Raw genomic sequence first — 6,320 nt, 5'->3', positions numbered from 1 at the left:
TCTGCTGTGTGGATCGAGCAGTCAACAAGTCGAGCAGTCATTTGAAAGAGTAAGAAAACTTCAGCGAGACAACTCAAAGTCGAAATCCATTGAAGCCAAGATAATGGAATTCATTGCCCTTGACAGTCAACCGTTCTCTGTCGTGGGTGATGTTGGCTTTCGCCGACTGGTTGAGCACTGGTACACACTACCAAGTGCGCTATTTTTCAGATGTTTCCCTATCGGAGTTACACAGTAATAGCGTCACTACTATTAGCTTCACGACATACATACATCTTTGCGTGTCAAAAAATATACAGTAGCACTGTCAAAGCTGTACAAAAAAGTCTGTAAACAAGCAAACACCGGCCGCGAACAATGTGTTTACAATAGCGCGTTGGTAATAAAGCATCATTTTTTCGACCGCAACTTCTGGGGTAGCTAGCTTTAGCTTGGTACCTAGCTAGCACCAATACAACCAGCCTGAAAACAATGACCAGTAGAAACTGCAGTCATTTTAATTATTTTTAGCAATGATTTAGGAATCCTTGTGAGTATGTATTAGATGGGTTGCCACTTGTTGTTTGCCTATTGAAATTGAACTTCAGTTCATGAAAATAAATAGCTAGCCAGCTACTTAACCCTGTTGCCCAAAGCTAACATTATAAGCAGCCAGCAAGCGTCATCTGGCTAGTGAAGCTCGACCGGACCGGGTTATGTGTTGTGAAGCTAGCCACAATAAGGATTAGGCACAATAGTGGACTTTGCGGTTAGCCTTCAAAATAAAAGTATGTCATTGACAGTGATGCAAATGAAAACAAATAGTAGAATTATGCCATACTTTTATTTTAAAGGCTAAGCGCAAAGTCCACTACTGTGTCTAATCTTTATTGTGGCTAGCTTCACATAGAAGCTAGGGTTAGGGTTATTTTAGATGATGACGCCTAGCTACTGAAACAGATGTCGTTTTGCTATGTTTTTGGGGAAGAACATTGTTTGCATCCATGAGCTAGCACTGTCGGTGTGCGAGACAACTTTACCAGCATCATAGCATATGTATCGATGAATCATTGTGACATATGAAATAGAAGTGATAGTGTAATCAATGTGTAATAACTACGTAAAAAAATGATGAACGCGTTAAATTATTATGTGAAGTGCAGTCATATTCAGGTCCTGACTGGTCAACAAGCTTATTTAACACTCAAATAGTGCTATTTGACGTGTATCTTTCTTGACACGCAAAGACCCAAACGGCGTTCCATAGAAATCCTGATTAAGAATGAAATGACTGAACAAATGAAAAACGAAACAGCACAGCAAGTAAGTGAAAGCAATAGGTTTTGGTTATGTTTTACTGGTAATGGGGACATACGTAAACGCCAACAAAATAACTTTTTGGTCAGTGTGGAGTGTGTGTGTGTGTGTAACCTTTATTTAACTAGGCAAGTCAATTAAGAACAAATTCTTATATACAATGGACAATGCTGGGCCACTACTGCCCCGCCCTATGGGACTCCCAATCACAGCCGAATGTGATACAGCCTGGAATCGAACTAGGGACTGTAGTTACGCCTCTTGCACTGAGATGCAGTGCCTTAGACCGCTGCATCCATGTGTGTGTGTTAACTATTTAACTGTACTAGAATGCTTAAAAGGCTGCAAAAAATGTAATAGCGGTTATCGGTATAGTTTTTTTTGGCAAAGAAAATATCAGATATCGGTATCGGCCAAAAATGTCATATCGGTGCATCGTTAGTTTGAACTCATGACTACTGGTTTCAATTAAATTTTCAGCCCAACTTGTAAGCAAATACTTTATCAATTTATTGTTACAAATCAGCTTGCAAGGTTGCTAGCCAACTAGCCTGCTAACGTTAGCGCCACCTGCTAACATTATCCCTACATTTGAGTCATTTAGTAGATGCTCTTATCCAGAGCAAATAGGGTTAAGTGCCATGCTCAAGGACACAGACAAATTTTTCACCTAGTCACTGGCCCAACACCCTTAACCACTAGGCTACCTGCCGCCCTGCCGTTAGTACTGCATGAGTCAGCCAGTTGGTATCAATACCTACGTTACAGCTACATTAAAGTAAACCAACATTTTAGAAATACATAATGCCATCTAACCAGTTATCAAATAATGTTACCTGTATATGCAGTTATCTTAACCAGCAAGCTAAAGTTAGTTATTTTAGCCTAGCCAGCTAACTAACTAGAGACTTATGGCGTCAGCATGCTTCAATTCGGATGGTGGCTAGTCGATAGTTGTTTGGTGCAGTATTTTTCAATTAAAAAATGTGCATTAAAATGAGTCATCTCTTGTTCAATGACAACAAAGACTTTATTAAAGAATCCCTACTGTTGACCAATCACCGACGAAGGGGCGTATACTTCGGCTGCGAACTTTGCCTCCAGAAAAAAAAGTTTTGTGACCAAACAGCCAAAATAACCCTCACGGAAGTCAAAAACAAACAAAAACAAACAAAATGTCGTCAAAATATATACACAAACTCTACCGAGCTGTTTCGGCAGGGAAGCATGTGGAAGTCTTTACCGATTGACGGCTGAGTTAGCTACCAAAGAAGAGCCAAGGACAGAGGTGCTTCAGAGAGAGAGGCTGTTTCACCATCCAAGGGAGTGTCAGCTAATCCAATAGCGATATAGTGAGGTAAATTCAAAGTAGATAGATTCCAGAGGCAATAATCTAGAGGCATTGTGCACAGGAGACAAGGAGAAGAGTCAACAATAAGACAGCCATCGGAGGAAGGCTCCAGCAGATGGAAATGATCACAACAGCACAGTCAGTCAGCTACTGTAGCATACTAGTTTCAAGACCAGGTTGAAAAACTGGTAGTCTAGAAAAGTAGAAAAGTTCACTAAACAAACGAAGAACAGATGAGGTACTAAACAATTAGATCAGGGAGGAATAATTTTCAACTTTAATTTTGAGCTAGCCTGCAGCTGCAGGAGAAGTCAGTGTTGCCTGGAGCAACCGAGCAATATCATGCAGCCCCCACATGTGGGGAATCTGATTGGTTGTTTACATCACACCTCCTCGTGATTGGTGGATTGTTGTTAACTGCCAACACTCGATCTGCATGGCTAGTGGCTAATGTTATTCAGCTCGAGCTAGCTAAAGCAGAGTAGATTCTTCAAATGGCGTTGAGAAATAGTGCATTTTGGGTAGTTTAGAAGATATCTGTAAATACGTTAATAAATATGTAAATATCCCAAAACATAAACATGTTTGTAGTTATAGGTAACCAGATTGTTACTAAGTATTTTACCACACAGTGTTGTGACTTTGGTGAATTTTTCAGCTGGGAATTTTTTCCCCACCAGAATATCTGGGGACCTCATTTTTATGCCAAGAATTTCTCGCAACCCCACCTCACGACAAACATAATGTCACAACCTTAAAATGGGAAAATTTCGATTTTTACATCAATAAATAACCTTCAATTCATAGGATGTTTGGTCTCATATCAAAATGAAAAGAAACCAATAAATACATTTACTCAATAAAATATTTTTCAAATTATCTTTCTCAAAAACTTTTGTATATTGTGACACACCTGTACTCTTAATTTTATGATTTTTTGGCGGGGCAAGCCCACTGCAGTTCCCCTGTGACCCCACTACGGGTCGCGACCCCGACTTTAAATACCACTTCTTTAAAGGATGTGTAGATACTGGAGTTGTTTACCCATGTTATGGCATGATGTGTCCTTTCCGCTCTCACACAATACATAGGGAAGCAAATGTGAATTAGACTCATCCAATGTAAACAAACACACCTCACTATTCTCACTGTGTTGTTCACTATTTCCACCCCAACCAGTAGTGTTGTGCAATGTTCTCATTGTTTGTAATATGGAAAGCACTGTCCAGTGTTCTGAACTATTATCACCCAATAGGGTGTGTCTAGTCTAAGTTTTTCACACACACACACAAAGGTGCATTGTAACACCCAATCAGGTAGCATTAAACACACGTCACCACAAGAACCCCAACACATTTACCTCACAATCTAACCCAACCTCTCTCTAAGGAAATAGCTCCTTATAAAATGGGCCTCCACTTTTTAAAAACATAATAATAGGGCTTCCTCAACATAACAACATATCCTGATGATGATGATGAAGTCTCCGCATACGTCGCATTCTGGCGCCGTGTGCTAGAACATCCATGACGGCCGCTCTGTCTATCGAAGCAGTTAGCGCATGCCAGGAAACTAATCAAGACGTACATTTTGTACAAGCTCCGACATGACCTCCTCCACTCCTAGGCAGCTGTTTTCATCCCCCATGCATCCCTCTCTCCACTCCTCCCCAAATGGGAGAAGTATGGGAGGAATTTAGTAAACACTGAGCGAGACGGGGGCGTGGGCGGCCCTAGAGCATCGTGGTAATGACCCCCGGAACGGAGCTCGTGATTAGATGAGAGCAGGATGAGGGCCATTAGGTGGTTGTTAGATTGTTGTTAGATGGTTGTTGTTGTTAGGTAGTTGTTGTGTGATTTTGCTATACAGGGAACCCTGTAATTACACTGTAGTGTTATTATGAGCGGCCAGCCAAAACGGCAGTTCTAAACACCATGCTGCCGAGGCCTCCCCCTCGCCTTGCCATATCCTCCCCTACTGCAAGCCTGAACATGTCGCAAAGAAAGAGAGAGAGTGAGTGTGTGTGTTGGGACATGGGGGTTTATTTCAGCAGCATATTCCACATCAAAATCTGCTTGACACAACACGCTTTTGAGGAACAAGACAAAACACTTCACTATGACCACTTCTGCTTGCTTTAGGACAAGTTTTACTAGAACACCCACTCACTTAACTTGTAAAAACACATATTGCTCAATAGGACTAAAATGCTAACTTCACAAACAGCTAAAAACACCTCCTAACACGCTTCCTTTCACATAACATCACATCCCACACAGACAATGCTGTGGTCTAGTTTCTTTATGACTGGCCTCACAAGTTGCCTCACAGGCTGATATATCAAATCAAATCAAATCAAGTTTATTTTATATAGCCCTTCGTACATCAGCTAATATCTCGAAGTGCTATACAGAAACCCAGCCTAAAACCCCAAACAGCAAGCAATGCAGGTGTAGAAGCACGGCGGCTAGGAAAAACTCCCTAGAAAGGCCAAAACCTAGGAAGAAACCTAGAGAGGAACCAGGCTATGAGGGGTGACCAGTCCTCTTCTGGCTGTGCCAGGTGGAGATTATAACAGAACATGGCCAAGATGTTCAAATGTTCATAAATGACCAGCATGGTCAAATAATAATCAGGAGTAAATGTCAGTTGGCTTTTCATAGCCGATCATTAAGAGTATCTCTACCGCTCCTGCGGTCTCTAGAGAGTTGAAAACAGCAGGTCTGGGACAGGTAGCACGTCCGGTGGACAGGTCAGGGTTCCATAGCCGCAGGCAGAACAGTTGAAACTGGAACAGCAGCAAGGCCAGGTGGACTGGGGACAGCAAGGAGTCATCATGCCCGGTAGTCCTGACGCATGGTCCTAGGGCTCAGATCCTCCGAGAGAGAGAAAGAAAGAGAGAAGGAGATAATTAGAGAGAGCATACTTAAATTCACACAGGACACCGGATAAGACAGGAGAAGTACTCCAGATATAACCAACTAACCCTAGCCCCCCGACACATAAACTACTGCAGCATAAATACTGGAGGCTGAGACAGGAGGGGTCAGGAGACACTGTGGCCCCATCCGATGATACCCCCGGACAGGGCCAAACAGGAAGGATATAACCCCATCCACGTTGCCAAAGCACAGCCCCCGCACCACTAGAGGGATATCTTCAACCACCAACTTACCATCCTGAGACAAGGCCGAGTATAGCCCACAAAGATCTCCACCACAGCACAAACCAAGGGGGGGCGCCAACCCAGACAGGAAGATCACGTCAGTAACTCAACCCACTCAAGTGACGCACCCCTCCTAGGGACGGCATGAAAGAGCACCAGTAAGCCAGTGACTCAGCCCCTGTAATAGGGTTAGAGGCAGAGAATCCCAGTGGAGAGAGGGGAACCGGCCAGGCAGAGACAGCAAGGGCGGTTCGTTGCTCCAGAGCCTTTCCATTCACCTTCACACTCCTGGGCCAGACTACACTCAATCATATGACCTACTGAAGAGATAAGTCTTCAGTAAAGACTTAAAGGTTGAGACCGAGTCTGCGTCTCTCACATGGGTAGGCAGACTATTCCATAAAAATGGAGATCTATAGGAGAAAGCCCTGCCTCCAGCTGTTTGCTTAGAAATTCTAGGGACAATTAGGAGGCCTGCGTCTTGTGACCGTAGCGTACGTGTAGGTA

This window comes from Salvelinus namaycush, unplaced genomic scaffold (genome assembly GCF_016432855.1).
Source record: "Salvelinus namaycush isolate Seneca unplaced genomic scaffold, SaNama_1.0 Scaffold97, whole genome shotgun sequence".
In the NCBI taxonomy this organism is placed as follows: Eukaryota; Metazoa; Chordata; class Actinopteri; order Salmoniformes; family Salmonidae; genus Salvelinus; species Salvelinus namaycush.
The sequence above is the reverse complement of the archived record's forward strand: the minus strand, read 5'-3'. Positions refer to the sequence as shown.